At 49.0% G+C, this 14,394-nt stretch overlaps 1 protein-coding gene across 2 annotated transcripts in view; it reads right to left on the reverse strand.

The window, feature by feature from the left end:
• The window catches only part of TSPAN9 (tetraspanin 9), a 135,580-nt gene extending 121,979 nt beyond the window's left edge, over positions 1-13,601 (reverse strand). Inside the window, exon 1 of one of the 2 annotated variants that reach the window (XM_081876436.1) lies at positions 13,496-13,601. The gene's annotated coding sequence lies outside the window, so the exon portion shown is untranslated. Of the gene's footprint in view, positions 1-12,941; positions 13,046-13,495 lie in introns of those variants that run through there. The other variant, XM_081876437.1, reaches the window with a different exon arrangement.
• Positions 13,602-14,394: the final 793 nt, after the last annotated feature.

A 14,394-nucleotide genomic window follows, 5' to 3' on the forward strand; every position in this document is an offset into this window, starting at 1 on the left:
GTTGAACTAAAATGCCACTTCTGTTTACATGGAAGAAGATACAGAATGCACCAAAATAAGTTCCTTTAGCATAGGTTTCCTCAGTGCTTTTTTTCATGGCAGGACAAGCCAGTAGGCAGTAGCAGCAACCCCCCCCCGCCCCACTCCCAAGCCTGGGAAGCTTCGGCCCAGCTCAGGGAGGGAGGGTCCTAAGTACCAGTACCAGTTTTTTCCGACAAAAAAAAGCATTGGGTTTTTTCGAATATATGCACAAGCACTCTTATTTCTAGATTAAAACTGCAGGCTTACATAATAATAATAATAATAATTTATTATTTGTACCCCGCCCATCTGGCTGGGTTTCCCCAGCCACTCTGGGCGGCTTCCATAAAAACCAGAAATACACTAAAATATCACAGATTAAAAACTTCCCTGAACAGGGCTGCCTTAAGATGTCTTCTGAATGTCAGGTAGTTATTTATCGCTTTGACATCTGATGGGAGGGCGTTCCACAAGGCGGGTGCCACTACCGAGAAGGCCCTCTGCCTGGTTCCCTGTAGCTTTGCTTCTCGTAATGAGGGAACCGCCAGAAGGCCCTCGGCGCTGGACCTCAGCGTCCGGGCAGAACGATGGGGGTGGAGACGCTCCTTCAGGTATACTGGGCCGAGGCCGTTTAGGGCTTTAAAGGTCAACACCAGCACTTTGAATTGTGCTCGGAAACGTACTGGGAGCCAATGTAGGTCTTTCAAGACCGGTGTTATGTGGTCTCGGCGGCTGCCCCCAGTCACCAGTCTAGCTGCCGCATTCTGGATTAGTTGTAGTTTCCGAGTCACCTTCAAAGGTAGCCCCACGTAGAGCGCATTGCAGTAGTCCAAGCGGGAGATAACTAGAGCATGCACCACTCTGGCGAGACAGTCCGCGGGCAGGTAGGGTCTCAGCCTGCGTACCAGGTGGAGTTGGTAGACAGCTGCCCTGGATACATCATTCTTTCCCCCTAATAAAACCTTAAACAGTACTGGTAATTTGCAGCTTACACTTGTTATACTCACACGGGTGGGGTGCCTGGAATAAAGAAATGCTCTCCATTTATTTCCACACACACACACACAGCTGTTTGGGAAAGAGGTGTGAGGGCTCTGGGATGCTGCCACAGCCTTTGTACCTCCTTCCCAAAGGCCAGAGCTTTGCTTACCCAGCTTTGGAAAGACAGCAGGAGGGCTCTGGCAACATGCTAGAGCCCTTGCATGACTTTCCCAGAGCCTTTAAGCAGCCCTCCACCTTGTGGAAGCCCTCCCAATGGCAAAGGTATCAATCAATGTCCTGAGGAGCATCTGCTGCTGGTTCTCATAAGACACACAGCAGATAGTATTGCCTTATGAGATAGCATCCCTTTTGCACATGTAGCAAGCCATGCACACAAGCCTGCAGTGATGAGATACATTTTTGCTACCTTGCATCATATTTCACAATTGTTCAAGGAAAGCACTCCAAAGTTCTGAGATGCTGTATTGCAGAGGTCGGCAACCTAAGGCCCACGGGCTAGAAGCAGCCCATGAGGGTCGCTTAACCGGCCCATGAGCCGCCTCCGAACTGACCCGGCCACTCGGTGAGTCCCCGCACCCTGCACTAAACTGGTGCAGCGCGGCAACTCCCTTCTGCAGCTCTGGAAATCGCATCTGCGCATGTCCATGGTGCTGGAAATCGCTTCTGCGCATGCCCCGATGCCGAAAATCACTTATGCACAGGCGCGATTTCCGGCATCTGGGCATGCACAGAAGCGATTTCCGGTGTCGTGCTGCGCCAGTCTGGCCCACAGACGGTCCCCGCGGGAGTGATCCAGCCCATGCCTGGTAAGCCTTGCCAACCCCTGCTGTATTGCCTTCCAACTGTACCAGACTTGAGGCAGAAGGATGCTGTGCCCCCTGAAGTCTAAATGCCCTTGTATACCATAACTTCAGTGCCTTGATCTATGGGGACTGACACAGGCGGATAATTGCAAGAGATCTGACCAGAAAAGCTGCCATCTTTGAATGCTTCCCCGACACCAGGATGTTCCCCTGCAAGACTGGTGATCTGCGCAGAGTATGCCGGCAGATATAATTCATAAGTGATGTAGGCAAAGCATCCTCCACTATGGAACAGAAAATTTCCAAAAGGCGACAGCTCTCCATTCCCTTCATGAAGATGGTGTAAGAAACCCTTTCCACAGGTTCCTCAACTCATTAGGCACCTGGCTTTCAAAACTGTTTTGGCAGCAGTCATATTGTTCACTTCATATTTGTTTTATTTTCTGAAACCAGCAATTTGAAAGTGCTCTCCTATGATATATTGGGCACTGAAGATATCCTAAGAATAGGGACCATTTAAAATGCTGGTATGAATTACAAAGAGGAAGAGATATTTTTATTATTATTAATTTGCTAGTTGTATCTCTCCTTCCTTGTGATTTGTACCAGCATTTGATTCGTACCAGCATTTTACTGATACAACAACTCTTTGAAAGTATGTTAGGTTGAAACTTGAGAAACAAGTTTCATTTGTAAGATGGATCATTTTTATGCAAATCATGGCTCTCATTTTGAAGAAATGCATTAATGTTCGTTGCAGCAGCCCTGGCTACAAACTCCCCAGGTGAATGATGCTCTGGGGCTTTCCAGGGGGTGCTTCCCAGGCCCCTGTGGGGCAGTGCAAGGAGGCACCTCTATTCGGGGTGGGGAGGGGAGTGCAGCTCAGAGACCATGGGCGGCAGCAGCGGCTGCCCAGAGGACTCCCAAGGAGAGGAGAGAGGAGGCTGAGGGAACACTCCACAAGGGAGGGTTTCAAAAAGGGGTGAGGGGCTGCCAGCTCTGCAGGCAAGGGGTGACATAACTGGGCTCCTGAGCCCCACAGGGGTGCCACAGAAATAATGTATGTAGTTGGTCAAGGGAGCCATGGACCCAAAAAGGTTGAAAACCTCTGCTTTATGAGTTAACGAAGTGTTGTAAGCACCATCTAGTGGTGAAAAGCCACTAAGCATTTAAGCAAGCAACAGACACCAACAAGCATATATAAGCTGACGTAGTAATTATACACTTAGTCATAATTGCCAGACATAGTAATTATGTTCCTCCCAAACTAATTTATTTATTCATACTGTACTTTTTTTAAAACATATTCTAGTTAAGTCTGGCTCATGATACATTTTTATCCATACATTTGTTTATCAACTTCCAAGAGTTCAAGGGCAAAGGAAATGCCATGTATAATTTTAGATTTAAACAACAAGGCAGGAAAAGCTCATCAAACTTTGTTCATCAGAAACTCTGTTAACTGTCTCCTATCCTCATAAATCCATTCACAGAAAGCCATGCCTGTGAAGTATATTAAATCTAAGTGGGGATGGGACACACACCACTGCAAATGTTACGTTACGTTACGTTACGTTACGTTACGTTACGTTACGTTACGTTACGTTACGTTACGTTACGTTACGTTACGTTACGTTACGTTACGTTACGTTACGTTACGTTACGCTATGTTACGTTACCCGGAGGTCTCAGGGCGATTCACGGAATAAAATCAAAATATAAAACCACAATATATACCATCAAAAGAAAAACAACAACCCAATAACACCCCCTCCCCCCCAAACCCCCCCCCCCACATTTTAAAAGGACATAGGATGTCCATCAAATCAACCAAAGGCCTGGTTAAAAAGGAATGTTTTTGCCCAGCACCTAAAGGTGTATGATGAAGGCGCCAGGCCAACTTCCCTGGGGAGAACATTCCATAGATGGGGAGCCACTGACCACTCGCTCCAGAACCTAGCTCAGGAAAGGGAGATTAGCAACTGGTCAGTAGTTAGGTTTTCTGAATCCAGAGAAGGTTTTGTAAGGAGTGGTTTTACCACTGTCTCCTTCAAACAGGCAGGGGCCACCCCCTCTTGTAAGAGGCATTGATCACCTCCCTGGCCCAGCCAGCTGTTCCCTCCCTGCTGGTTTTTATCAGCCAAGAGGGGCAAGGGTCTAGACCGCAAGTGGTCACCCTGACCAATCCAAGCACCTTGTCCACATCCTCGAGCCTTACCAACTGAAACTCATCCAAAACAACAGGACTAGGCTGTGCCCTGGACACCCCACAAGATTCATTTGCAGAGTCAAGGTCTTAGCATCCTTACGAAGAAGACTGCAGTATGTCTGCACGTAGCCAGGAGATTCATACACCAATACAGAGTTCTCTTGCTGGATTGGGAACAGCATACACATTAGACATCAATCCACATATGTATGATATATATCAGGATGCAATCACTGTCTTGGCGGTGTAGTGGTTAGAGTGCCAGACTAGGACCTGGGAGACAAGAGTTCGAATCCCTACTCAGCCATATAGCTCACGGAGTACCTTGTGCCACACTCACTCTCAGCCTGCCCTATCTCACAGGGTTGTTGTGAGGATAAGCTGAGGAGACAGGGAACTATGTCTGGCATCTTGAACTCCTTGGAGGGAAGGAGGGAAATACAGGGGGCAACCATTCTGCGCATATTTGATTGGTGTGTGGCTGCCAACGCACACTCCATTATTGGCCCTGGAAGAAGGCGAGGTGGGACTGGGGTGGATGCCAATGCACAAGATAACAACCCCCCCACACACACACCAACGGGGAGTTGCCTGTATACGCAGTGAATAAATGAAATATCTGCCCTGCAGAAATATGTTGTCAAGGTGAGAGTAGGGTCAGGTCAGCAATAACTCCTTATTCAAAGAAACGAAACAGCTCAAGCCTAGTGAGTGCAGCACCTCTTCCTAGTAGATCTTGCCCCAATGAGGCTGTTGCAAGGACCAAAGGTCCCCGCCTCCCCACAGCTTCCTAGGTCTACCTGAGGTCCTTCCCAAGCAATCTGAGACTCCTTGTCTGCCTTTGCTCTGCCTTCTTCATTCCTCTTCTGGTTCTGGAAGACCAAGTGGAAGGGAGCCAGTTGAAGCAAGAGGGAGAGACCCCTGGCTTCTTCAGCAGCCTGCCTCATCTCTGGGTCCCCCTTCTCTCTTCCACCGTCTCTTCCTGCTCACCAAACCCTGTTACCTCTTCAGCTCCCAGCACTTCCTCTTCCCAGTCTTTTCCCTCTTCTCCCCATGACCACTCCTTGTCTTCCCACCACTAAGCCCGACTCTGAGCCTTCTTCCCCTGGGGATTCCCTGAGGGGTTCTCCAGCTGGTGCCTCCCCCACTCCTTTGCATTCAGCCAGTCCATGACATTCAGTTCATCATTTGAAAAATAAGACTCTAGAGCCATCTTGCCCAAAAATGGAAACTAGACATTCTGCTTTGGTGACCGCAACTATGGTTTAATGTGCCTTTTGGCACACAGGGTTTCTATATCTTGAGTTTCCAACACTGGATTTGAACCAGGAACAGAAGAAACAAATGGGCCCCAGCAACCAAACATTACAGGGGAGAGCCCTTTTCATGGCTCCAGTCCCTCCATCCCCCCTCTCCTGTTCTGTTCCCACACCCAACCCTCAGCCACCAGTAAGTCATGGCCACAGTTCTTTTTAGGCTGTGCTGGGAGAGACGGGGATGAACATTGGTGTGCCTAGTCCATCTCCACTGATTTCTATGGGGACTTTCAGCCAGTGGTGTCGCAACGGGGCGGGGGGCCGTTACGCCCCAGGTTCCATGTCTGTGGGGGTGACAAGAAGTCACCCAGCGGGGGTTCGTAGCAGCACGAGCAGCCATTGCGCCGCTGCAATTGCATGTGGAGGATCCTCCGTTCATGGCTGCAGCCGCAAGCAGAGGATCCCAGCACCAGCGGCAAACTGCTAAGTACAGTGCATGTGCGGCATCGCATGCATGCACTGTCTGTAGCGACACCGCACATGCGCTGAATAGCGGTTTGCTGCTGGTGCCACTCCAGCGCCGTATGGACGGGGCCGGGATCAAGAGGAGCGCTGGAGTGGCACCAGTGGCAACCCGCTATACAGCGCATATGCGGCGTCGCTACGTAGGGCGCATGTGGTAGCGACACTGCACATGCGCCCTACGTAGCGACACCCGCCCCGGGTGTCATGACGCCTTCCTTCGCCCCTGCTTTCAGCCCCCGCCCCTTAATGCTGCTGCTTCTTCTAAATACTGTTTTTGTACTTCTGCAAACCTCAGGGTTATCATAACTCTTCCTATTTTCGATACGTAAGTTACGGTATGCAAATACTTGAATCAGAATTAGGATACAGGATCATGATGATGATAAATCTTCTTTCCTAAACAAAAAAGAGACACACGCTTGCACAGATTTTGCTAACTTACCCACTTTTCCCTCTGGCCTCTCCCCATGTTCACATAATTATTCCTAAATTACATTCAGCAGTTTCTCAGTTGGGAAAGCAATAGAAGCCCCAACAAACGGGCTTATTTGCACTGGCTGGGTTCCCTGAACCCGACCCCCACATCCACTGGTTGTAGATGGCTGGTACCAGCCAACTCTAAGCCACTGTCCCTGGACAAACATCTATTGTTAAAATACTAATGTAAGGCATTTAGTCAATCCACTGTTCTCAGTCGCTATCAAAGGAAACACTCACAGAAATATAAAAGCAGGAAGCATAACTAAAAACACATGCAGATTTGCCAAGAAAATGTGCTGACTGGGATTTTCATAGAAAATGGCACTAGTCTATAAACAATGCAGAGCATTTTAATTCTCCTATAGTTGCAAAAATCCCTTTAATAATCTGATATTGTGGTGAAGCAATCCAGTTAAACCAGATTGTTGGTTTTTTAAATGAGAAGTATTTGACAATCAATGACATTTTACATACAAATTTGAAATTGTATTGAATGCTAAGATCACCTCTTTCTGAATTCATGGCCCACTCTCTTGATAGGGCTGCTGCCTCTGTGGCTTTTGACAGAGTCCTTCTATCAAGACCGTATCATATTGGCCACAAGTAGAGAGCTGAATCTAACTGGTGGGTCACATCCTGCTCAAGCTCCAAGCTTTGAACTGGAAAGTCCAGGTTGAGGAAAAAGAACAGAAAGTCAGTTGGGGGCAGGCATATAAAGGGTAACATTTCATATATTATTATATTTTTCTGCAGTCAGCTATCATCACAAAAAGCACAGGCGGCAGAGTATGATAGCATGATAGTGGCGGCAGCAAGGGAACACCCTTCTCTGTTTTGCCTCAGGTGGCAAAGCATCTTTGGCTGGCTTTGTACACTGCATGTGCTGTTTGTATTGGTTCTTTGTCCAATTCACCCAGGTATGCAAGGCCTTTGTGAAATCTCTCCATAAATACGCTCACCATAAGCTGGTTCTAGGTCCCCTCTATCCCTTCTGTTCTCTGACAGGAATGGACTTTATGTGTAGGTCTACTCTCAAGAATTTGCAGTTGTCTCTGCGTCTGGGCAGCTGAGAACGCTGATTCCAGTGGTATATTCTGAAAAATATGTAAGCCAAGATATCCTGGCACCGGTTTGATTATGTCCACATATATTTCAGCTAGACTGTTGGGCTGCAGTTAATACATGCTAATGGTCAACTGAATGAACTTCTGCTCCAAACATCTGCAATTCTGCCAATGTGTACCGAGGCCCATTGTCCAAGATTACTGTATTTTTCGCACCATAGGACGCACCGGACAATAGGACGCACCTTGTTTTAGAGGGGGGAGAACAAGGAAAAAAAATCTCCCCCTCTCTGCCCAGCGCCCCTTCAGCGAAGCGGCAGAAGGCGCTGTGCAGAGAGGGGGAGAATTTTCCCCCTCTTGTTTTCCCACTCTAAAACAAGGTGCCGTTCAGGCGGCTACCTTGGAAGCCTGGAGAGCGAGAGGGGTCGGTGTGCACTGACCCCTCTCACTCTCCAGGCTTCAGGTTCCTTTCGACCTGCTCTTTGGGGCTGGCGGGGGAAGCCCACCACCAGCCCGAAAGAGCAGGTCAGGGAGCAGCGGAGAGGCTCCTTCCATAGCCGCGCGTCACCTCTCCAGCTGGGAGAGGGTCAAGGGGCTATGGCGTCTTCGCTCCATAGGACGTACACATTTCCCCTTCATTTTTGAAGGGGAAAAACTGCGTCCTATAGAGCGAAAAATACTCATTGTCAATGCAGTGCCTGGCAAACACAGCCTTGGTATGATATATTACAGTGCTAGAAAGCGTGTTTTCAGTTGCATCACCTCCGAGTAACAAATTGGCAGGCTGCTAGCTTCAAGAGCTCGGATTGACACTGTGCTCCTGTACTGCCTGTATGATTCCATGTGTGACTTCAGTACCGCTTCCGCTGCACGTAAAACAAGGCGGCTAAAAGCACCACGAGAAAGATGTCCAAATAGTGAAATGGATTAGTTCAGTGGACGTGAGGTCACAAGTCATGTGAATTATAGAATCACAGAATCATAGAACCTGTAGAGTTGGAAGGGACCCTAAGCGTCATCTAATCCAACCCCCTGCAATGAAGAATCAAGAGTCAAATTTTAATTTTACAAGCCCAAAGGATTACAAAATGTTGACTGGCTTCCACAAAAGAAACTAAGACTATGTTGGCGGTAACTGAAGGTAGGCTTCATAGTCTGCCCTTGAGACCTGCCCCTCAGCAATGGGATTTAAAACAGAAAAAGTTTCCCTCAAATAAAAAACGCTAAGCTTGTATTTATTTATTTATGAAGGAAGATATCCAAGTGGAGGCAGTTGTGAGGCTGAGTAAGCTTGGGACAGAAGTGAGGAGCAATCTCCTGGAGAATTCCAAGGAGAACAGTATGGCGTCTGAGGACACAAAAGAACCGGAAAGGACTTCCCAAGGGCAGGGGGCTTCTAAGACAAAAGGATGATTTAACTGAGGGAAAAGCTGGAGGGAAGGAGCATTGGATGACAACAGGCAGATATGAAGCCATTTGTAGATACAGAAACATACTGTTACAGCCACACCAGGTACAAAGCAAAAAACGAATTGTGTGTATCATTAACGCTAATATATTTAACAATTCAGTCGCACATTGTACCAATGATAGTAATCTTCCCCCCTCCCAAATCACATGAGCCAATACACAATTCATATCAGTGACACATTTTTAATATGACGTTTTTAATAGCAATTGTTAATTGTCGCCAGATTTGGCCACTGACATCTCTACCATCTGGCTGGTCATCTGGTGGGTGCCAGCCGATCTATGGGGGTGAGGGCTTTCTTTCCACTGAGGATTGTTGACACCTTGCTTTGTAAAGCAAATGAAGACAAGATGGGGGATTTATCTGAAGAGGGAATACCGTAAATGCTGTGCACAAAAAGAATCAAGTGGAAAAGCAGTTGAGAAGAAGTGTGGCTGCAGTTTCACTCTAACAAATGTAGAAACCAAATCAAACCTCTTTTACACAATTAGAGGGGGTAGTTTGCCCAAACCTGTATCTTTACCAATTTGTGAACAACTTTCCGTAGAGAATCCATTTTGTTCTTTTTGCAATTTGTGATATTTGGAGAGTTGTAACCAGCCATAGCAAAACAGGTCATACAGAGAACACAGCAGGACTTCAGTAGGCATGTATAGGAATGCACCGGAAAAAACCCTGTAGTAACTCAAAGCACCTTTTTTTCCCCTTTTTTAAAAAAATCATTTTTAGAAAGGAATGTAGGAGGTAGACAGGGCTGGAGCCAAGGGGGTCCTTGGCAGCTGGTAAAGTAGAGTGGGCAAGTAGGTGGGAAGTGCTGGCAAAGGGGACTTAGCACAGGGGTTAGCAATCCTGCAAAGGTAGGTGTAGAGGGAAAGGGAGAAAATGGGCTGGTGGGGGGTGGTCCAGATCGGGCAGAGCGTGTATGTGTATGTTGGACAAAAAACACAAATCTGCCCCTTCAAGGGGAAAATTTGATGGGGGAGATGTTGGGCTCGCGCCCTGCAGTTTATCACTGGGATATTGGAGGGTATGCAATTGTAAAAAGATAACATGTGATGGCAAACTATGCATTTAATATCATGAGAAAACTCTGCATCATCAGGTTATCAGCATTGTGTGAATGTAATCTATGTTTGGAAGCAGCTCATTTCTCCCTCAAATTTTTTTCCTTGTCCTGAGACTGGATAAAGTTGTGAAATTAACTTGAACTGGCTGTGTGTATTGGTTGCAGACAGGGCCATCTTACCCATAGGCGCTAGGAGTGCGGGGCACCCGGGCGCCGGGCTCTCAGGGGTGCCAGGCCGAGAGTCCGGGGCCCAAGAGTTGAATCTGGGGAAGAGCCCACTCATTGGTCAGAGTGCAACAGCAGACTCTTCTGCTACAGCGGCTCTGTGCCATGAGTTTGGAGGCAACCAAGCCAGCGAGACGCCTGCGTGCCTGGGACTGGACAACCTGGGGGGGGGATCTTTGCACCCCGGCGCCGCATAGGCTTAAGACAGCCCTGGTTGCAGAATATGCAGCTGCCTTAAAACAAAACAGTTGAGAAAAACAATTTTGCATAGTTGGAGAGCTATGCAAGACTTCTTATAGTTACTTGGTGAATAAAGGAGGACCCATCTATTCCTTCACATGCTCCAATACAGTTACAGTCCAAGTTCTAGCAACCCCTGCTGCTTCAAGTGGGAGGGCTGAGAGATAGGACTGTTCACCTGCAAACCCTTGTATGGTTCTCTTGTAAAGAGGTATCAACATTGGGGGGGGGTATTGTTTTCATTTGGCTTTTGAACAGTTAAAATCAGTGAAGGGCTAGCAATTAAAGGCTCTTCTCTCAACCATGGTTATGAATTTCTTTATGTGCCTTTGTGTTTCACAGTTGGGGGGGAAACCCAATTAAAATTGTATCATGGCATTATATCTCACATTTTTCTCCATGGAGCTCAAGGTGGCTTACATAGTTCTCCTGCTCCTCATTTAATCCCCCAATATTTTCCACTCTGGGGTTACTTCTAACTGTTTAGAACAGCTAACAGCGCCATCACATGCATGTCTACACAGAAGAAAAGTCCAGCTGAGCAAGTGGGTCTAAAACCGCAGGCTGTCTTTTCCAAGTTCATATATGAATCAAGAGGGAGACTAGGACATGTTTGCTGACTGTAAAACATTTCTTAACGTTTCCAAGACTGTTTAGTATTTAACTAATACTATGAGACTTATCTCAGACCCTGGAAGGATTTGAAAACACCACAGGGTGAATTGGGGCCATAGGAAGAGTTACAAGTTGTGAGAGTCTCTATCCCAACAGTATATATGGAATGAATTCAGCCATTTTCCTAGGTGGACAATGGGGCAAAAAGTTTGCAGCATTTAAAGCGCTAAGAACGAGATCACTCATAATTTGCACATATTTCTTTTACCCTGAGACAATTAGTTAGTACATACACCCATGAGGAAAATTTCTTTATAAATACAGCCATGCTTTTCTAAGTAGAATATATGCTGGGCATTATTAGAATATATGTGGTACATTTATTTAAAAATGAAGACCTGTGAATAGTCTATTTATTACATTTCTGTCCCTTGCCTTTTTATCGAGAATTTCTTCATTCTCCTGGGCAAATTGCTTGAAAATGAATGTCCCTTGGTAATCTACCTTTCTAACTTTTAAGGCAGAAAATATCCTTGCATGTTTAGGAGCCTATTATTAACATTGACCAAACACTGTTTGTAGGCAAAGATAATTCATTGTAACTGTGTGGTGAGCCCTCAACTATGTCACTAGTTCTGCTATTTTACTCGCAAATTTCTCCCAGGTGTTGCAAAGCTACATTCTGATACTGAATGGTTGACTGCGCATTTCTATCATTCACCTGAATTCAACAAGCATTAAAAGAATACACTCAATTTTATGCCGCTTTCCATAACCAACATGTTATTGAGGTTCATACACTTCTCTGAACTCCTGCAGGAGAGGAACAAGAAGTCCATACAGGCAGCAACCAATTTGCATGAGGGTTATGTTCCAGACCCCCGTGAGCATCGGTGGGGCACGTGTAAGGCTGCCCCACCCTGTTCTGCCCCTTTCTGTGACTTTTCAGGTCACTTCCAGGTTCAGGCAGATGTGCTCATGTGTGGTTACGCACATGCGTGGACAGGCACAGGGCTTTTTCCCAGCCGGAATTCAGCAGAACTCAGTTCCGGCACCTCTCAGGTGGGCACCATTGCCATTCTAAGAGAACGAGGGAGGCATTGATGGTGAGTTCTGGCACCTCTTTTTCTAGAAAAATAGCACTTGGCAAGGCTAAATCAGTTGCTGCTTGCATTCCCTTTCTTTATGAGGCCAAAGGACTTCCCTTCAAATATGCACTTCCTGTGAAGCGCAGTAAACAGGGATTAAAATGAACAAAACAACCAGGAAGCATTAGCCAAGAAGCACCCTATGTATCAGGCGTAGGGTTCCAGCCTCATATAAACCTAGCAGGTTTGAATCTAATTCGTGCATGAAGGTGTTAAAACCACGGAGTAAGCTGTCCTGCCATCACTTCCCACTGGCTCACCAAGCCTTTGTTATCTCTCACTCTTCATGTGAATTTTGGTATGTAAGGAGATCTGAGAATGGCTTTAGCCAGCCTCTTTTGTTTCAGTCCAGAGCGGAGTCTGAAACAAGTGTTCTTCTGTACCAACAGTTCAGAAACTTGCACCTTTTGTAACTAAGCCAAGTTTTGACTGCCTGTGCATCTTTTCTGACTTCTGCACGGGAAAGCACATGAAGCTGACCTTTGAAGAGTTCTGTGTAGGTAAGCCATTTTATGACTTCTCAAATGTGTGGTGTCTCTCTCTGTGCTAGGGAAGTGGGATGGCTTGGGAAAGAGGACATTTTGGGATTCATTGCAAGGGCACCTTTTCAAGGTTTGACAGCCCCTATCCGCACGCTTGTCTTTGATCTCCAAGAGCAAACTTTGCTCTTGCCTTCCAGGGTCCTATCCGGGGCTGGTTTCCACGCCCCTTGCCCGCTTCTCTCCCTGCCCGTTTCGGAGCTGGGGCCCAAGCGCAGCCCCCCGGGAAAGGGGGCGAGAGGCTTCCCTGAAGGCGCCTCGACGCCCAGCCTCCTACCTCCAACTGGGGCGCAGTTGTGCTCCAGCAGCGCGCTCTCCCTCGCCCGTCTGCTCGCTCTTGCCCTCCGGCGCTCTCTCCATCCCTCGCTCCGGGCCCAGGGCGCTCTCTCGCGCCCTCGGATGCAACTCCGCCCCGCGCTTCTCCCCCTCCGGCCCCAGATGCGCCGCGACTCCAACTCCCGTCATCCCTCGCCGCGGGTCCCGAGGGCCGGGGATGGTGGGCCTTGGAGTCGCTGCGCCCCATCGGGGCGCCGAAGCGCCGCGCATTCCTTCCCCGGCGCGCCCCCTCGAGGGCGGTCCGCTCCGCCCCTCCGCTTCCTCGGCTGCGCGCATCCGGGCGCCTCGCCGCCGGGGAGACCCTCCTTGCCAGCCGCGCCGGGACCCGCAGCCCGACTCGGGGCCGCGGGGCCGCCTCCCCTTTGTCCGGCTCCTGCGCCGAGTCCGGCTTCCCCGGCAGGCAGGCAGGCCTGTCCGGCCCTCGTCCGGCCCCGCCTCGCCCGCCGGCCCCCGGGAAGCGGCGGCCGGACCCGCGCGCCGCCGCGCCGCACTCACCGTCTTGTCTGCGCCGTCGGAAGCGAACCCGGGCAGCGGCGGGGAAGGGCTGCGCTCCGCTCGCGGCGGCTCCGCCTCGCCTCTCCTCGGCTGCCAGCGGAAACCAGGGGAGGGAGCGGGGAGGAGCCGGCCGAGGCCGCCCTCCGCCCCGCGTCGCCCGCCTGACCGGCTTCGCCCGCTCCGGGAGAGGGAACTGGCCGGGGACGCAGGGCGCCCGGAGGGGCAGCCAGGCGCTCCTCCCCGAGGGGCCCGGAGGCGGCCGCTGCTTCGAGTCCCTTGTCCCGCCATCGCCGAGCGAGCGAGCTGCTCCGGCCTCCTCTTCCCCGATGCCGGCAGAGGTGTCTCTGCTGGAAGCTGCCGCGAGGATCAACTTGAAACCAGACCAGACCCCGCTTAGCTTTGCAGATGTGCTAGCCTTTTCATCGCTTCTGCCCCACAAGCAGGGTTCAGGTGGTCCCTGAGGTATCCTGGAATGATGGTATGCAAGAGGGTCTTTTAAATCAGTGTTTCCCAACCTTGGGCCTCCAGCTGTTTTTGGACTACAACTCCCATCATCCCTCGCTAGCAAGACCAGTGGTCAAGGATGATGGGAATTGTAGTCCAAAAACAGCTGGAGGCCCAAGGTTGGGGAACACTGTTTTAAATCACTGCCCACTAATGGGGCTACACGGCCTAAAGCAGCCTCTTGTATGTAAGTCAGGCAGTTGACCTATAAAATGATGGTGTTGAGGGTCATCGGGAGCATAAAAAGCTGGATATAATAGGGGGCATCTTTATAGGAGACATCTTGCACTAGAGAGGAATTCTAAACCTGGGAGCTGCTAGAGAAGTCTGTGTAGTGACTGGGCTCCTATTCGATGTTGCTAGAAACGGTTAAGGAAGGACGAGAATGCTTCGAA

The sequence above is a fragment of the Podarcis erhardii genome (genome assembly GCF_964252035.2).
Source record: "Podarcis erhardii genome assembly, chromosome: 9".
NCBI classification, from domain to species: Eukaryota; Metazoa; Chordata; class Lepidosauria; order Squamata; family Lacertidae; genus Podarcis; species Podarcis erhardii.